We start from the raw sequence: 19,341 nt of genomic DNA on the forward strand, positions 1-19,341 counted from the left end.
AAATGCAGGGAACACGGGTTCAAGCCCTAGTCTAGGAAGATCCTACATGCTGCGGAGCAACTAAACCCGTGCGCCACACTACTGAACCTGTGCTCTAGAGCCCATGAGCCACAACTGCTGAAGCCCATGTGCCTAGAGCCTGTGCTCTGCAACAAGAGAAGCCACCGCAATGAGAAGCCTGTGTACCGCAGTGAAGAGTAGCCCCCGCTCGCCGCAACTAGAGAAAGCCTGTGCGCAGCAATGAAGACCCAAGGCAGCCAAAAAAAATAAAAAATTTATTTAAAAATAACTGATTTGGGACCCTTCTCCTTTAAGAAAAAAAAAAAGAATATATTGTAGAGTACAGAGAATATAGCCAATATTTTATAATAGCTATAAATGAAGTATATAACATTTAAAAATTGTGAATCACTATGTTGTATACCTGAAACTTGTATAATATTGTACATCAACCATACTTAAATTTAAAAAATCAATTCATTTCTGTAAAGGCAGAGGAAACAAAACTCATAGCATATTTAAAATAGTACCGAGAGCTTTCATCAAGGCTCTTATTACAGATGGCATAGTTGTAGCTATGACATTCCAGCATCCCCGTAATGACTGGCTACATAACAATTACAGTTACCTCATGTATTTGGAGGGAGAGGTGTGGCTTTGAAATCTAAGCCCAGGACTGCAGGCCAGGAAGTCCTGAGTGTATATCCAACTTTGACAAGACCTGCAAAAATTGGTCTCTGGCAAATAATTTAACTTGTTTTTTATGGCATTGTTAATTTTTATTTTACTGTCTGTGTGCCGGCACAAGAATGCTACTAGCATCTCATTGCCATTGAAGCACTTGAATGATATCAGTTGTCAACTGAATACCAAATGTCTCCTATGTGCACAGCAACACTCAGGGCCCTGAGGAACCGAAGAGCAGTATAATGTTCCTCCCCTCAAGGATCTGTGTGTCTTAAGGGAACGTGGAGGTTGTGTATGGTGCTTCGAATGGTGTCTGATATACAGTTTTAAGTCTTCAAAAAACATACATTCACTTCCTTCTTCCACCTCTGAATCTGGCTTCTGCCCAGGGCTAGAATCCCTGATTCCAGACCTGATGGAACATTTTCTGTGATGGATTCTTCCCATCTAGATTGTCTAGATTGCCTAGATTGTCAGTGCCATGAGAATAGGGACCAGGTCTTATTCATGCTCCATCCCCAGTAACCAGGACCATGCCTGGCACATGAAATGTGCTCAGTACATTTTGTTGAGTGAAGGATATTCCAAGGAAACTCATTCTATTTTTGGCTTACCCTCATTGTTAAAGAAGTGAGCTGAAATCTACCTCCCTGTCACTTGCATTCACTGGTTCTTCTCTTCTCTAATCTAAATAGTTCTCAATAAATGTAAGCTCTCTTTCTACCTCCCCTTCATGCCCTTCTGTCATCATCGCCCTCATGAATATCACAAGAGACTATTTAAACCCCTTGCTGAAATCTAGGTACTACTGACTGTACCTCCAGTGTTCCTCTAATCCATTAGCCAAATAATTAAAAACTCATAATGTAATTGAGGAAATCCATCATGAAACAAAGAGGAATCAAAGCCTTTAAATGTGGTGGGTGATTGTGGTCAGACAGGAGTAAATTCAGGAGTTCAGAAAAGGGAACTATCCTTAGGGTACAAAAGAGTGAGAAGAGATTTTCTGCAGTGTTGGGGCTGAAACGTTGATTCATTCATCTTAAGACCTAGATGAAGCAAATAACACAGTACTTCCCCTCACATGTTCACTCTCTAGTGGAGGAGACAGGTAACTATCAAGTGAATTAATAAAATGAACTTAAAAGATGGTGCTATGAAGAAAAAGGCAGGGTGCTGGGAGGGAGAATAATGAGGTGAGGTAGGTAGGGGACAAACATCAGCTTTAGAGAGAACGGGGGTCAGAAAGCCTCTCTGAGGAGCCATCAAGAAGGAGCTTGAGAAAAAGTAAGGGTGGGAGGGGTTTAAAGCATGAATTGGAGGACAGATGTTAGAATCAGTGAAGTACAAGGAAAGAAACAAACATGAACTCCAAGGTAAAACTTGTGTTTAAGCAAATATCTAGCTCAAAATCTTTTGTTTGTTATTCCAAATATTTGAGCATTACTTCATATAAAAACATACACACGCAAATACGTTCTGAAACATGTAAATAGTTTATATGTTCCCAAAAGGATTCGAAGCACCTTATAGAAATATAACAGGAAATAATTCAGAAATTAGGATGAAGGTGAAAAGTAAAGACAGTGCTCCCTTCGGCAGCACATATACTAAAATTGGAACGATACTGAGAAGATTAGCATGGCCCCTGCGCAAGGATGACACGCAAATTCGTGAAGCGTTCCATATTTTTAAGCAGCCGCATATCACAGAGAGATCAGCTCGGTGCTTTGTGTCCACCTAGAGGGGTGGGATAGGGAGGGTGGGAGGGAGACGCAAGAGGGAGGGGATATGGGGATATATGTATACGTATAGCTTATTCACTTTGTTATACAGCAGCAACTAATACAACAATGTAAAGCAATTATACTTCAATAAAGATGTTAAAAAAATAAAAGTAAAGACAAACAGGAGAAGGAAAATGAAGTCAATTGTTAGGACTGACATACAAAAGTGGATATTATACAGTTCTAAACAGTAACTAGATCTGGGCTGTATATTTGATTCTGAGCTTCCAGGAACAGAGCAATAGGGAAATATGAACAATTATGAAATTCAGTGTGCCCATAATAAAAAAAAAATGAAGTAGTTCTTAAGAGAAATATAGCTTCCTGGTATTAAGATCTGAGAGAAATACTCCTTCATCATGAGTCACTCTGTGACATACTGGTCAAAGTCCTCAACGATATCCCTGCAGTAAACACAACAGCAAGATTCCCAGGGCCATCTCTCAGAACTAGCTTCAATGCATAAAACCAAAGTGCAGCTCAGTAAAAGCAGTTCTATAAGGGACCAGAGGCAATCCAGCTACACAGCTTATACTAGCAGCTGTGAATCAGCGATAACAGTTAGAATGTCTAGAGAAATGGATGGATTACTTATCCTTCAGGTAATCCTCAATGAATATTACTTCTTTCACCTGAGCTTTTGATAAATAATGTGTAGGAGAGAACTGAAGTCATTTCTCTGGCAAGAGACTAGAGTGGAAATGATCTTGCTGCTAATGAGTAATTGTTTTGAAAATCAATGGCACTGAAGATAGGACTAACAATCTTTTAGAGAAGTAAGGGGTCTAACAGTGTGATAGCTTGAAAAAAGGCTATCCTACTGCCATTTGGAAGTGGACTTAAAACTTTCCTCAAAAAATAGATCTTAACCCACATAATCACATGGACAGATAACGCCTCAGGCCCCAAAGTACTTCCACAAACATGTGGTCAAGATCATTCTAGCTGGGCTTCCCTGGTGGCGCAGTGGTTGAGAGTCCGCCTGCCGATGCAGGGGACACGGGTTCGTGCCCTGGTCCGGGAAGATCCCACATGCCGCGGAATGGCTGGGCCCGTAAGCCATGGCCGCTGAGCCTGCGCGTCCGGAGCCTGTGCTCCGCAACGGGAGAGGCCACAACAGTGAGAGGCCCGCATACCACAAAAAAAAAAAAAAAAAAAAAAAAAAGATCATTCTAGTCTCTATTAGTCAAGAGAACTCAATAAATTAGTTAAAAATGTTTACTTTCCAGGTAACTGCATAGTGCATGTGCTGTATAAATTTTTTGTCAATAAATCAATTAAATGTTGGAGGACAGCGACCTAAAACAATATTTGAATATAAAAAGAGTTGATTTCAAGCCATGCTTTCTGACGATAATTATGTAGAAAGATTCAGAGCCTGCTTAGTGGTAATATCCTCAGCATAGAGGCAAATAATTATCTTTCCCTTCTTAAAAAAAAAAAGCCATGCACTAAGCTCATCTAAAAGTGCCTTTAGGGGGCTTCTCTGGTGGTCCAGTGGTTAAGACCTCATGCTTCCACTGCATGGGGCATGGGCTCCATCCCTGGTCAGGGAACAAAGATCCCACATGCCCTGCGACATGGCCGGAAATAAAAAATGGTTTTAGTTCTTTAAGGAGCACATTTTGAAAGAAAAAGGGGAAGCTTTCTGCTTGAACCAGTAGAGTTATCTGATCTGTTAGTTTGACCGAGACTGGCTAGCTGGTTGCCAAACTGGTTTTGTTTCCCTCTGGGCCCACAGTTCAAGTAAATTTCCCAGCCTCCCTTGCAGTTAGGTGTAGGCAAGAGAATTCTGGCCAGTTGAATTGGATGTATTTCACCTTCAGGATGGTGCAAGAAACCTCAGAGTGACTTTGGGTGTAGTGTACCGAAGACGATAGACCTTTCCATCAGTCTGGGTCACTCAACACCCAAGCTCTTATTGGGCATATGTGTGAGAGAAATAACTTTATATTGCATTAAGCCACTGAGATATCAAAGTTTGTTGTTACAGCAGCTAGTGTACAGTCAATACAACATTTAAATCAAGTCAAGAATATGCTTCTACCTCTCTGTACCTCAGTTTCCTTAACTGTAAAATGTAGATTTTAATAGCACTTACCTCATAAATTTGCTCTAAGAATTAAATATGTTAATTCATGTTAATGCTTCCAACAGTGCCTAGCACATATAGTAAACATTCAATTCATGTTAACTATTATGGTTATTACAATAGTACAAATCTTCCTAGTAGAATTAAGTTCCATATAACTCAAATTTCCTCTGACTACTCAGATTGTAGTAACAAGTGATGTCACATTCATGTTACTATCTGCACTGTGCTGATCTGTGCCCCAATCACTGCAGGATTTCAGTACATTTCTTGGTCACCTTGGGTTGTCCCATACATGCTCTGAAATTATTCTCTGATCTCCATTTTGTTGTCTGCTAACCACTTTTGAAGTTACTGGGAAGTAGGGGGTGGCAGAATGAGGAAGGCTTGCCGTCACGGTGTACCGCCTCTCATTTGTCCCAAAGCTATAAATCCTCAAAGTGCCAGAATAGACTCCCATCCATTTGTATCTGTTTTTTCTCAAATTTGCTTTAATTTTTAAACTTTGTGTAATAATATACTGCGTTTCAGGAAATGTTAGAAACACATTTAAGGAATTATTCTCAGATAACACAGAACAAGTTTTAATTCATTTAATTTTCCATTGTCAGTCAACAGGCTTATGGGAAGGGGCAAACAGTCCATACCACTGAATCCAGGAATTCTCAGTGAGGTGCCTGGGCCTCTTCTTAACCCACTTCTTGTCCATACAGTGGGTCACCACAGTTTACCCCACAACTGCTCCTAGGTTTGGCTCACAGGGATTTTTAACCTGAGGCCCACAGACCTCCCTACCCAGCTGAAATAATCCCCAGGATATCCCTGGACAGAACTCAGAGGCCTGTGATCTTGGATGGGGAAAAAAAATTATATATATATATATATATATATATATGTATTACTAATCTCTAATAGAAATATAGCAATTCCTTCATTAATAATGTAGGCAACAAGTTATAGTAGTATTAGCTGTACCTGTGACTGTCACCAACAGATATACCAATAGATATTTCTATGTTACATTATAGCAGTTAAAAATATTTTGAAATAGCATTTATGCTCACACTACTATGAAATTATGGTAGTCACTAGATCTGCCAATGTCCTCCCTTTTGTCTTATTTCGTACATTAATAAGGATGTATATTACTATAGCAAATGCTGATTTAATATTCTGAGAACTATATTTTAATATAATTGGCTTCCAAATGTTTGTATGTAGAAACATTGTTCTGAGAAAGGAATCTATAGACTTTACCTGACTGCCAAAAGGGTCCATGGTACAAAAAAGAAAAACCTTTGGATTATTGGGTTTGACATTAACTCCACACCCCCATGTATTTTTCCTTACTCACCCTCCTCTGTAGTCTTGAAGAGGACTATATAGGGGTGACAAACACTCAGACACGTTGAAATGCCATCCCCTAGGACAGCATGGTAGGTGGTTAAGAGCTTGGGCACTGGAGTCAACTTGTCCTACTCTACCACTTATTAACTGTGTGACCCAGGGCAAGTTACTTAACCTCTCTGTGCCTCATGTCTGTAAAATGGGAATTATAATTTTTCCTTCCTCATAGGGTTATTGTGAAGAATAAACAAGTTAATCCATTAAGTCTCTTAGAGTCTAGCACATAGTAAGCTCTCAGAAAATGTTAGCTGCTCTTTCAAGTGCCTGTCACAGCTGTTTCTTTATGATATTTATAGGGAAGGGAGAGGAAGAGAGAAAAGAGTAGGCTAGACATTCCTCTTGTGAGTCATAGCCTACACATATTACTTTTATGATGCACAAAGTTAATATCCTTTTTTAAAGCACGCATAGTTCTTCCTTGAAAAGTTTCCAATTTAATTTTATGTTTTATATAATAAGTCCCAACTGAATCTTTTTTAATGCTTCCATAGCAGTACAAATGCTCCCTGCCCTTGGTTTACAAAAGCAGGGCTTACATTTAAATAATATTAGTCTTTCATAATTCATGCTCCTTTCTAAGCACTTTAAGAGGTGAATCTTGGCTATGTCATTTTAACTGAAGGGGAGAAAATATTAAAAATAAATGAAAGTAGATTCATTCATTCATTCATTTAACAATTATTACGCTCCTGCTCTGTGCCAGGCACTGCTCTAAATGCTGAGGACTTAGTGATGAACAACACAAAGTCCCTGCTGTCACTGAGCTTACTTTCTAGTGTGGACAATGAACTAAAAGTATCAGGAGGTGATCAATGCTTCACAGAGCATTAAAATAAAGTGATGTTATATACATAAGGACTAGGTGGTTATTTTATATTGGGTAGTCAGGGAAGTTCTCCCCAAAGAGGCGACATTTAAGCAGAGATCTGAATGACAAAACAGAGCTAGCCAATAAGGAGACAACATTCCACGCAAAGGGAAGAGCTAGTGCAAATTCATTAGAGCAAGACTGAGCTTACCTGTTCTTATCTCTTTAGGAATGAAAAGAAGGCTGCTGTTGCTGGAACATAGTGTGCAAAGGGCGGAGCCATTCAGGAGAGTTAAACAGGGATAAGATATTGTGAGGTTTTGCAAGTAAAGGCAAGGTTTATTTTCAGTGCAATGGGAAGCTACTACAGAGTTTTAGTCAGAGGCGAGGTGATCTGATATACCATTTAAAAGCACTCCAAGATAGGGAAGGAGAGTTGAAAATAAATAAAGTCCACTTACTCATGGGGAATGAATTTAGTGGGGCAAGACTAGATATGGGAAGACTGGTTGGATGGTGGCTTAGACCAGGATTACAGCAGAGAGATGGCAAAGATGGTCAGTTTACGCGTTAGAGTATATTTTGGAGGTAAAGCCAGTAATGCTTACTGATTGGGACATGAAGAAATGAGAGGAATCAAGGATAACTCCTGACCTTCTGGCCTATGTAACTGGGCTGATGGTGCCAATTGTAGAGATGGATAAATCCTGGGGGAATGAGGGGATGAGGAAGTGGGAACAGATGCGAGATAATGAGTTGCAATTTCTCATTTAGTGCTCATCTTAATTTTGAGTTGCCTATCAAACATCTAAATGGAGATATCAAATATACAGTTACACAAGTTTTAAGTTCAGGGGAGAAGGCAGGGGCTGGAAATATACGTTTAAGAATCATTGGCCTAGGAATGGTATTTAAAACCACGGGACTTGATGAGCTCACCTAGTTAGACAGTATAAACAAAGAAAAAAGAGTTGAAGACTAGGTCTTGGGGGCACTCCTAACTTTGGAGGTCTGATAAAGGGGAAGGAGCTGATAAGAAACTAAGAAGTAAGCAGGAAGATAGAAGGAAAACAAGATGAATGTGGCATCATGGAAACTTTGAGAACAAAGTGCTTCCAGGAGGGAGTGATAACTAGTGTCAGAAAATGCTGAGTGGTCCAGAAGGGTGAGGACAGAGAATTGACCTGTGTCTTTGGCGAGATGTGGGTCAGTAGTGACTTGATAGGAGATGTTTCGGCATGTGGAGGGGGATGAAAGTCCAGGGGGATGAGAAAGTAGAGTTGGCAAATATGAGACAGTTCTTTTGAGGCACCAAAATCGGGCAGAAGCTGGAGGCGGTGTAAGATCAAGGGAGAGAGGGAAGTTATGTGTGTAAGGGGGTTCAATGAGGAGGGCTGGGTAGGGAAGTTGTGAGAAAGGAAAACATAGATCTAAACTTTGGTTTCTGCCCTCAGGGAGTTTATGATCTTATCTGGGAGAAGTTGAGGATAGCAGTAGCAAAAAATTTAGGCTTTGGATTAAATAAAACAGCATCTGTAATGCTGAGCACGATGCCTAACAGTAAGAACTCAATAAACGGAAGTTATAATTACAAAACAATTTGAAAGCAGTCTAAGATAGGCAGTAATTAAGGACTAAACTGAGTAAGTAATTGAATGTTAGGATTTTAGAAAATGGAGAGATTACTGTCAGCCACAGCGACCATACTTCCCAGTTAAAACTCAGGACCCATCATATGACAGTGGGTTAAAAAAAAATCTGTCAGTATATTTATGTGAACAAATTTGCAAAGGTCTAAGATTTAAAAAAACTTTCAGCCACCTACTTAAACAATTGCCTATATTGGAGATACTTAAGTTCCATGTATCCCCAAATACCCTGAGCCATTTTGAGGCCTCTGTACCTGTGCTCTTGCTTTTCCCTCTGCCTGAAACACCATTCTCCACCTTTACATGACTAACTCCTACTCATTCTTCAGGGTTACTTCCTCTGGGAAGCCTCCCTGGCCCTGCCCTCCCCTCCAGCGGGGCTGGGAGCTCCTGTGTTGGGACCTTGTGCACAATTTTTTTTTTTTTTTGCGGTACGTGGGCCTCTCACTGTTGTGGCCTCTCCCGTTGCGGAGCAGAGGCTCCGGACGCGCAGGCTCAGCGGCCATGGCTCACGGGCCCAGCCGCTCCGCGGCATGTGGGATCTTCCCGGACCGGGACACGAAGCCGTGTCCCCTGCATCGGCAGGCGGACTCTCAACCACTGCGCCACCAGGGAAGCCCCTTTGTGCACAATTTTACCATAGCTTTTACCACACTGTATTGACATTTTGTATTTGTGTACCTTTTGTGGTTTTTTTCTGCTGTTTTGGGGTTTACTAAACTGCAGGCTTTCCAAGGGCAGTGTCAAGATTGTATTCACCGTTTTTTCCCTTGCACTCAGACCAGCTTATGGCTGATCTCAATCAATGTCTATTGAACCCAACAGAATCTGATACTAGGACTATGCTGGAATATCCTGGACACAAGTCCTTGAATGACTGATAACTAGCTTAAACACCCCACCGTAATCTTATAACAGGTTTATAATATGAGAACTACTCAGGACCCCATCCTTCCTCACTCCCTCTGAGTCTGCACAATTCCACATACTTCCTGAGCTGTTTTACAACACTTCCCAATACACTTTTTAAAAAATCTTTTTTCTGATCATTCAGCTTCTAATCAAAATGTATTAGCATCCAGTGCTGTCTAACTATACTTCATGCCAAAATTATTAAGCTCTCATATTTTTCTCTTCTAAGTTGAAAGGAATACATACTTATGGTAACAAAGCCAATCTGTATAAAAGGAATATATAGTTAAAAGGAAGGCTCCAATAAATAAATAAATAAATAAATAAATAAACAGCAAAAAAAAAAAAAAAAAAAGGAAGGCTCCATTCTGTTGCTGACTCCCAGCCTCCCAGGTCCTCTTTATAGACACAGTCACTACTACCAACTTCTTTTGTATCCTTCCAGAGGTATCCTATGCTATTACAACACACTCCGTTGTTTTTTATTTTAATAAATTTATTTTACTTATTTTTATTTTTGGCTGCATTTGGTCTTCGTTGCTGTGTGAGGGCTTTCTCTAGTTGCAGCAAGAAGGGGCTACTCTTCGTTGTGGTGCGCAGGCTTCTCATTGCGGTGGCTTCTCGTGTTGCGGTGCACGTGCTCTAGGCGCGTGGGCTTCAGTAGTCGTGGTACATGGGCTTAGTTGCTCTGCGGCATGTGGGATCTTCCCAGACCAGGTCTCAAACCTGTGTCCCCTGCATTGGCAGGCAGATTCTTAACCACTGTGCTACCAGGGAAGCCCTTACACACTCTGTTTTTTTAAACATAAATACTAGCATTCCACAGATTATTTGCAGCCTGGCTTTTTCCTTTAACAGATAGCTTGACTGTAACCTCATGAGAAAAGCCTTGAGGCGAAAGTACCCACCTAAGCCATTCCTGGATTCCTGACCAAAGAAACTGTGAGATAGCAAATTTTTGTTGCTGTAAACCGTTAAGCTTTGGGATAATTTGATATGCACCAATAGATAACTAATATACCTTCATCCTCTCCTCCTCTTTTTCCAGAGTTTCCCAAGTTACTTAGAGATATCTCTAGTAATGCTTTTAGAACACTATATCATACTTGTTTCTAAGTCTCTTTCCCCTACTTGACTATCTCCAAGGACAGGAATCCTGGCCCAGTTAGCTTTATATTTACCATGTCTTGCGCAAAGTTCAAGCTAGAACATCATCACTTCCCTAGATTTTTGCAATAACCTCCAAACTGGGCTGCCCAAATCCCCTCTAGCCTCTCTCTGATCCATTCTCTACCCAGCCCTAAGAAATCTTTTTAAAATGCAACTTGGGTTATTTGAGAGCTTAAAATCCTTCTCCTCGTTCTTAGGATAAAGACCTAAATTTTTAATACAGCCTCCCAGGCCTGGCATGGTCTGCCTGCCCCATCACCACATATAAAGCCACTTCCGCTTTGTTCCCAGCACAACAGCAACACTGGTTTTTCATTTCCTCAGCTGAACCATTCCCCTTCCTCCCTCACTGTCTTTGCTCACACTGTTCCCTCTGCCTGGGATGTTTTTCCCCTCCTCCTCACTCAATTTCTACTCATCCTTTAGGTTCAATGTCATTTCCTCAGGGAATGCCTTTCTGCTTTCCATTCTAAATCAAAGACCCCTATAGTTTTCTTTCATACCACTTATCACAATTGAGATTAAGTGATTGTTTAATTAGGTGTTTAATATTTGTCTCCCCTGGTGGACTCTAAGCTCTGTTAGGGAGGGGACACCTTGTCTTGTTCACTACTTTATCCCCAGCACAGACCACAGTGCCTGACATATTGAAAATAAGGGCTCAATACTTTTTTTTTCTTTTTCTTTTTTGCTAAATGAAACACAGACAAACATTTCCTATTCCTTCTTCAAATCTTTTCATCATCTACACATTCAAACTTCTGAGTGTCATTCCTCTATGACAGTGTTATCTACCTTAGGTAATGACTTCTGAGAGGTAGAGATCACAGCTTTTAAGTTGTATCATATAGGACCCAGCAGAGTTCTCCTACTGAGGTGGGGATACAGCTTTGGGAAAGGAAAGAGAATAGGTTTACTTATTAACGGCCTTTTGTAGCTACTTTATTGCTGTTAATATCTCTTTGGCCTGTTGGGGGCAGTGTGAAGTTAAAAGAGCATGAGGCATGCAGTCCCACCCAGCTTTGGATCCCAGCTACAGTACTTAGTAGCTGTGTGACTGTGGGCAAATTACTCATGTTCTCTGTTCCTCAAATTCCTCAGCTATAAAATGAGGATATCATAATGGTACCGTTTTATGAGGTTGTTGGAGGGATTCTTGTAAATTCCTCTCCATGACTTGTAAAGCACTAAGAACAAGGACTGGCCTTAGCAAATGTTCAATAAATGTCAGCTACTATTTTTATCTGTGGTAAAACAAGGTTGCCCATTTCTCATTTGGTACTGGAAGAAGTTTGGGAATATTTGTGGTGCTGTGAAGTTCCCTGTGGGAGGTTAGGATTGGAACACTTAAAAGTATAATGCCTCCTCCTCAATTCTTTTCTCTACCTTTAAACCTTAATATTGAAGCCAGTGGGAGAAGGGAAAGAGGAGAAACAGCTGCCAGGTATGTTCTATTTGGTTCCAAATGACAGCAGCACCAGTTTGCACTTTCTCCTAGAAGTTTGTGTTTCTATTGTTCACACGTGCATCTTCATATGCCTATTGCCAGAGAGATGAGATAAGCTAAGCAAGAGCTACCATTTCAGATTCTTGACACCTGGTAGTTTGTGAATGCTGCTTTTTTGGAATCCAGAGAACCATCAAGCTCCCTTTCTTCCTCTTCTTATTGGGACCCTTCTGATTGATCAAAGCCTATGAAGTATTGGCCATTCAAGAGCCATAATAAAACAGTAATAAAATAATGAAGTCTGAACTGCAACAAGGAACTCACTCAAGCAAGGGCCCTCTGCTGCTGGGAACCAGAGAAAATATTTCTCCTAAGAAAAATGTAAGAAGGATACAAAAAAGTCAAACAGATAATCTTCCCTCAAGACACAGTGTTCTCTCAAGTCCCCGTCCTTCTTTTCTGAAGGAAGGCACACTCAATTCTGGGGCAGAAGATAGGAAACGAGCCCGAGACAATTGGTTTTCCCCTCCCCTTTTAATCTCCTGAAAGAGCTGCCAATTCTAGAAATTCCTCCTTTGATCAAAAGATAAAGCAGAACAATGCTGTAGCACTAAGCAGATTCCTAAGGGACATTCTTCGAGAGTGTGTAAAGCCTGCCTGGAAGTGTGTGTACATGGGGGGAGGAGGGGAGTTGGTGGAAAACCAGGAGTAGGAAGGGTGGGTGGAACAAGAGCTGGTAGCCACAGACACAAGGAATAATCATATAGTTGCTTCTAGACTTCATAGACTAGCAACTCCAGCCACTCTCATTTCCTGGGAGGCATAGGCATGTTTATTACAGTGATTAGAGGGCTTCATCCACTTCAAATCCTCCCTCCAAAAAAAAAAAGACGAAAGAAAAATCGGATTTATATTCCACTACTTGTTGGAAGTGAGTTTTTACTTCTCTTACAGCTTTCTCACTTTTTTTTTTTTTCTGTCGGAGAATTGCAGCCCATACTAGTCTATCACATTAGACTGGGAACCTCTGGAAGGAGCTCTTCTCTTACTGTTTAAGGGACAAAAATACTATGGATTAGAGTCAGAACTGAGTTTGAATCATGCCCCCAGCTTCACCATCTGTAAATGGGTTTAATTTTCCTATGTGCTTAACATGGTCATGTAATTTTTTTAATCTAACATTTGAGGGCTAAAACTTTACAAGCATAATCTCATTCAATTCTCATGAGGAAAGTGTTATTATGGAGATTGTATGTGAAGATATTTTGTAATGTAGAAAAGAGCCGTCTGGCTGTGAGTTATTATTAGGCCATCTTCTTCACCTGGCTGTTGTGAGATTAGATGAGACACTGATGTGAAAGCACTTTAAACGATCCACGTGATGGGCTGACTACTAATTACACACCCCGCAGCACCTGATCCACTGTGAGGACTCGGTAAACGCTGGTTGGAGTGAACGATTTTATATCTTGCCTGTTCCCTTCAGTCCTCCAATCACAAACTAATCTCCTCGGGCCTGGGGCCAAAACCACGAATCTGGGAGCTGCAGCCCGGATGCAGCCGAGTGCAGAGTCCCAGGAGAGGGCACGGGAACAATAGAACAGTTCGGTGGTTGGGGGGGGGACTTTGGACGCCGGGCCTGAGAGGTGGCCGACTGGGGTCCCCGGAGACCCCCTCCACTGTTCTGGGGCTGCACAGAGAGACGTCCTGAACCCGCACGGCACTCCTCCCGGGGAGCCGGAGTCACCCCTACGCTCCCCCAGCTAGCGCCTCACGCGACGCGCCCAAGCCCCGCCCACTCCTCAGGTAGGCCGTCCACACCAGCCAATCCACGAGAAGCCTGGGCACGGAAGGCGGTGCTTAACCGGCCGGAAGTGACGTATCTGCTTGGCTGGCCCCAGACTCTGCCGATGCTTTCGGCAGCAGCTGAGGCGGCCGAGTGGAAAATGGTTCGGACCGTGGTGGCTGTGGAGGCTTGGGTTGCGGTGGAGGCAGAGGGTCAGGCAGCGTGAGGTGAGGAGCGGTAGGTGCGGCGGGGGCCGGAACCTGGGACCCTGCTCTGCAAATGCGGCGAAGGGCCCCGGGGGTCTTGGGAGGGTCTCTTGCCGCGGCCCCGAGTCCCCCGAGTGCCCGCTTCTGACCCTCCATCCCGTACTCTCGGCGCTGACCTAATCGACTTACCTCCCTCCGGGCCTTGTTTCCATCCAGGCCGTTGCCAGCTGCCCCTCCGAAGGTGCTTGCGTCCCACCAGGACCCTCTCGTCGGGGGCGGAGGGGGTCGCGCCTGGGAGTTAGTTTTGTCCCAAGGGGGGAGGAGAAGCCACCCCCTGGTTCTCGGGACCCGGCCGGAGCCGCGATGGCCGGTCCTACCCTCTGGTCGAATTGTTGGATTCTGGCGACTGTGTGTGCTGCACTTCTCAGCTGTGACCCGCATCCCCCCACCCCCGCTGCTTTTCTCCTCCTTGTCCCATCTCCGGCTTTGGGGGCGAACGATCCTTTTTCTCCAACCCCACCCCCACCCCGGTTCCTTTTTTTTTTTTTTTTTTTGGCCGCGAATCCACTTGCTTCGGGGAAGACAGTATTATTTCAGTGTGTATTTAGTGCATCATCTTTCTGGGAGGGCGATCAGATTAAAAATATTTGCTTAACTCTTCCTGAATGACGGAGGAACAATAAATAATTGAAGGGAAAAAAGCGCATGCTTATTTTCCTCACTAAATGGTTTGGCTTTAAGAACGAGATTCTCCAGCTGTGGAATTTTTTCTGGGGGGAGCAGGGATTGAGGAGGGAAATGAGGAAGGAGAAAAGTAAGTGAGGAATAAAGTCTGGAGATACAGAACGTGGAAGAGAGAGCCTGTGGTGGTTCTTTCCCTATATTAGCCTGATGGAAGTTCAGGTTGTAATTATATTTTTATTTTGAACAGTGGATGTTGAATTGGGTGTAAGGAAGGAGGCCTTTCTCTGTGAACAAGATTACTTCTTAGAGAGGTACCCTAAAATCTTTCCAGGTGGGTGTCAGGCAGAAAAGTTCTGTTGGGAAAATTGTGTAACATACTGGAGCAGCAAAGCCACAGATTAGAAGAGATGCAGAAAAAAGAAAGCTATTCTTAGAAGAGTGGTGAAGACGTAGTATAAAAAGAGGGACGGCCATAGGGGGCTCCAGGAACATTGATTCCAGGAGAGACTTTGTACCTTTGCCTCCTTGGCTTGTGATTAAGTTTCCACATAAGACACCTCTCAGCAACTCTGCCAGGGCTGGGGCTGATGCTCTTATTCGTAGTAGCAAATTAGACCGAAGTGCGTTGGTTGAGGTCTGTACCGTCGAAGATAACTGCTTGTTGAATATTACCGGTCTTTGAGTACTGAAAAGCATTTTGACTGAATTACTTAACTCAAACCTAATTCATGAGTGATTTTACATAGGCTTGAAGTAATTTTGCCTAAATTAATAGATTCTAAAACAATTTTTTTTTACGAAAATCTCTGTTGTGATTTGTGTTCTGTATGCAGTGTTGCTTGCAGTTTTTCTTGGCAAGCAATATAGTGTTTCCGTCCATAGGTTTCACAACTTTTTCTATTTCACGGAATATAAAAGTTGGCATGCTTGCATTCTAGAAACTATAACTTTATGTAATTAGTTGTATGTTAAGCATATGATTCTTTGTTTTTCTCTTCTGTAAATGGTTCTAAAATTTTCAATTAATTGGAGATTGCTGCATCAGTTTCCATGTCCAGGAATCCTTCTTTATCTAGCCCAATGTTTTTGCACTTAGTAAGCACATTAAATAAATGAACTTATACCTAACCAAGAGTATTGAATTTCCCAAGAGTTCAGAGTTGTTATCAGAGCATCAGAGCAAACTTTTCAGAGCAACAGGGTGAAGCACTTTTTTTTTTAATGTTTTGTAACTTGTGTTTCTTTGATAATATAAATTATCCATTTTTATTGTATTTGCTGTATTCCAAAAATAATTTAAGACAGGTAAATGATAAAGGTGAATGTTTTAGTGCAGTTCATTCACACAGTACACGATGTGATTAGTTAGTTGTACCTGAGTAAGGCTAAGAATTGACCGTATGGAAGATCTTGTTTTCAGAGGACCTATAGGGGTGTCTGGTACAGCAGTGGTTCTAGTAATAGAAAAATGAATGAGATAGTGCTTGTCCCCAGTAAGTTCTCTAGTCCATCTGGGGGAGACAAACACAAATTATAACAGTATGGTTATAAGGGCATATAAGGGTTGTGGATCCAAAACACTAAAAAGGATGTGATCACCTGGGCTGAGAGATGGAGAGGGAATGAGTGCATCTCATGAGGACAGAGATGCTCAAATTGAGTCTCAAAGTGTGAATTCCTTTTATTAATGAGGGCAGGATAGAGGTTATCAGCTTCCAGACCCTGCTCTGGTACCTTGTTTTTTTCATTTGAGAGTTGGACTACATCTAAATCAATGATGTCCAGTAGAAATATTAAATGACAGCCACGTATGTAAGATATTGTACATTTTCTTGGTAAATCTTGAAATCTGGTGAACATTTTACACTTAAAACATATCTTACTTTGGACTAGCTACTTGTCAAGCACTCAATAGGTGTTTGTGGTTAGTACATACCATCTTAGACAATGCAGATCTAGCATATGAAAATTCTGCTTTTCTGTCTTGGATTCCTGCTTGAAAAGGAAAAGCAACTCCTATGAGAAATGTATAAATGTAGTAATTTATAATTTCTAGTCATTTTGATAGTAGTCATATATGATGTTCTTTTGATTGGAATTATAGTCATACTTGAAAATGATGTTGCTGTAGGAGATTTTTCAGGTTGTTCATAGGGTTTTGGTTGGGACTAGAAGAAACTTTGTTTTCCCTGTGTCTGGTGCAGTCACATTTTGAAATATCTTTATTTTGTGTTTTTATATATACTTTGTATCTCTCCTTGTCTCTGCAGTCTGTTATTTATAACATGTGATGGATTCAAAATACAGTGAGATAGTGCACATGGACATTTTAGGCAGTTAAAAATGGAGATTTGTACAATTTTAAACTACATTTTGGATTTCTTAAAATTTTTATTTCAGCTATTTGGGTACAAAAGTGAATGGGGTTTTTAAACACTCTTGATTTTAATAGATTAGAAGGCAGTTATTATTGGTTTAGCAGTGTATTTATCTTTTAACCTTGAGAATGAATTAAGATACTATAAAATGAACATCCCTACTGTTAAACATATGGCTTTCTGTTAGTCTTACAGTACAAAAGTTACATTATTGATAAATGATGTACAGTGCTGATTCACTTAATTTGTTGTGCATTGAGTTTGGTTTAAAAAAAAAAACAGAGGCTTATTTTAGTCATGATAACTATGACTAACAATGATAAAGTGGGCTTCCCTGGTCACAGTGGTTCAGAATCCGCCTGGCAGTGTAGGGTACACGGGTTCAAGCCCTGGTCCAGGAAGATCCCACATGCTGTGGAGCAGCTAAGCCCATAAACCACAACTACTGAGCCTGTGCTCTAGAGCCCGCGAGCCACAACTACTGAAGCCACAACTACTGAAGCCCACATACCTAGAGCCCGTGCTCTGCAACAAGAGAAGCCACTGCAATGAGAAGCCCAAGCACCGCAACCAAGAGTAGCCCCCGCTCGCTGCAACTAGAGGAAGCTTGCGCACAGCAACAAAGACCCAATGCAGCCAAAAATAAATAAATAAAATTAAATTAAAAAATTTTTAAAAATGATAAATTATATCGTTACATTTGTATTGATTAATGATTATAGAGTAAGTAATGCTCCCCTCTCCCCCAAACCTTATTCTCTGAAATAAATGGGGCAGGTATTTTCTCATTTTCTTGAAGAGGAAAATGAGACCCAGTGAAGTTGTGACTTGTTTAGAATAACACATTAGCGGTATTGCTTGAATTTACAGTGTCTTACAATGCTAAGCCTAGAGTTCTTTTCATTGCATCTCTTCTGTAGTACTTCAGTGTTTAGATACATAGCACTTAACAGATTTTGGAGTGTGTATTAATGGGTACTTCCTGCCTTTAAGGAATTTATATTCCAACTTGGAGAGACCAACTACAATACATATAGCAGAAAGTAATTTCGTTATTAAAAATTATTAATGGGAAAGAAAAAATGTAAGGGATAGTATAGTTACATTTAAAATAGATGAGTTAACCAGGCAAGATGTTTGATTTTTGAGTAGAGGGTTTAGATCTTAAACTGTTACTGTAGGAAGAAGGTGATGAAGTGTTAAGGACAGAATTATTTCAGTGTACCGGGAACAACTTGGGGAAAAACTTAGATAAGAGAGAAAGTATAGCTTTAAGGAAGGATTTGCAAAGTTTATTTAAAAAGATAAAGGCAAGACAGAGGTGAAGTAGGAAATGAGAATAGACATCTGCAATATAAATTTAGAGGCCAGTGGTCAGAACTTTTATATTATTTGGATGATTCAGGAAATCTTAGCACGTGCTGTGAACTTGTTGAGGCTTGAGTAGTGTGGAAGACGTGGCTAAGAGTACGGAAAGAGAGGTTGTTGACTATAATGAGCAGTAGAGTAATGTGAGTTCCTGTTAAATGAGTAGGGATTTGATAAGAATTTTACTATGAGAAAAGAATAGGCAGTGTTCATAAAGGAAAATCGGTTAAAAATTTTTCAATATGGGTAATTCTAATTGAAACAGGTCATTTTTTAAAAGAGTATTTTCCTATAAAAACTGAAATTGGCAGTTTACTTTCAGAAAATACTAGTAGAAGCAGGAAGACGTTAAGTATTGTTAAAGTTCTACTGTGGAATGTGGGGAAAAAGCAAAGGCAGTCCTTCTAGATAAAGGGGTGGGGAATATGAGAGGAGACAGTAGAATGAAATCAAAGGTAAGAGGTACTTACCTTCTGGTGAGGTGGGAAAAGAACATGGATGTTGATGGGAGAGATACGTGCACTTAAATACCTGCCTAATTAGGGACCAGGAAAACACTTTTTCAAATGTTTTATTTGCAGTTTTGGAAATTATGCAAAGCAGGTATCCCCCACCCCCCGTAAACTCTAAAGGAGACCTAATTACCTGTAAACAAAACCATAGTGCTGTGAGTAGCCATAACCAGATTGATTTATTAAGTCACTTTATATGTGTTCATAATGTAATTTATAACTGTTCTGACTCTTCTTTTTAGTTGTTGTTTCTTTTTAATTTATTTTTGGCTGCGTTGGGTCTTCGTTGCTGAGCGTGGGCTTTCTCTAGTTGTGGCCAGCGAGGGCTACTCTTGGTTGCAGTGCTCCGGCTTCTCATTGCAGTGGCTTCTGTTTGTTGCGGAGCTCGGGCTCTAGGCATGTGGGCTTCAGGAGTTGTGGCAAGTTGTGGCACGCGGGCTCAATAGTT

General features: G+C 41.1%; 1 protein-coding gene and 1 non-coding gene across 9 annotated transcripts in view; both read left to right on the forward strand.

Moving 5' to 3' along the window:
- Positions 1-2,273: 2,273 nt before the first annotated feature.
- On the forward strand, positions 2,274-2,380 carry LOC117198669 (U6 spliceosomal RNA). The gene has a single exon (XR_004479892.1). It is a non-coding gene; the product is annotated as a U6 spliceosomal RNA (small nuclear RNA).
- An 11,217-nt stretch (positions 2,381-13,597) lies between these two features.
- PIK3C2A (phosphatidylinositol-4-phosphate 3-kinase catalytic subunit type 2 alpha) overlaps positions 13,598-19,341 on the forward strand; it is a 104,881-nt gene continuing 99,137 nt past the window's right edge. For 6 of the 8 annotated variants that reach the window (XR_004479889.2, XR_004479890.2, XM_004285522.3 and 3 more), the window contains exon 1: positions 13,829-13,972. The gene's annotated coding sequence lies outside the window, so the exon portion shown is untranslated. Of the gene's footprint in view, positions 13,766-13,828; positions 13,983-19,341 lie in introns of those variants that run through there. The other 2 variants (XM_033416176.2, XM_033416175.2) reach the window with 2 other exon arrangements.

The sequence above is a fragment of the Orcinus orca genome, chromosome 8, assembly GCF_937001465.1.
Source record: "Orcinus orca chromosome 8, mOrcOrc1.1, whole genome shotgun sequence".
Lineage (NCBI taxonomy): Eukaryota > Metazoa > Chordata > Mammalia > Artiodactyla > Delphinidae > Orcinus > Orcinus orca.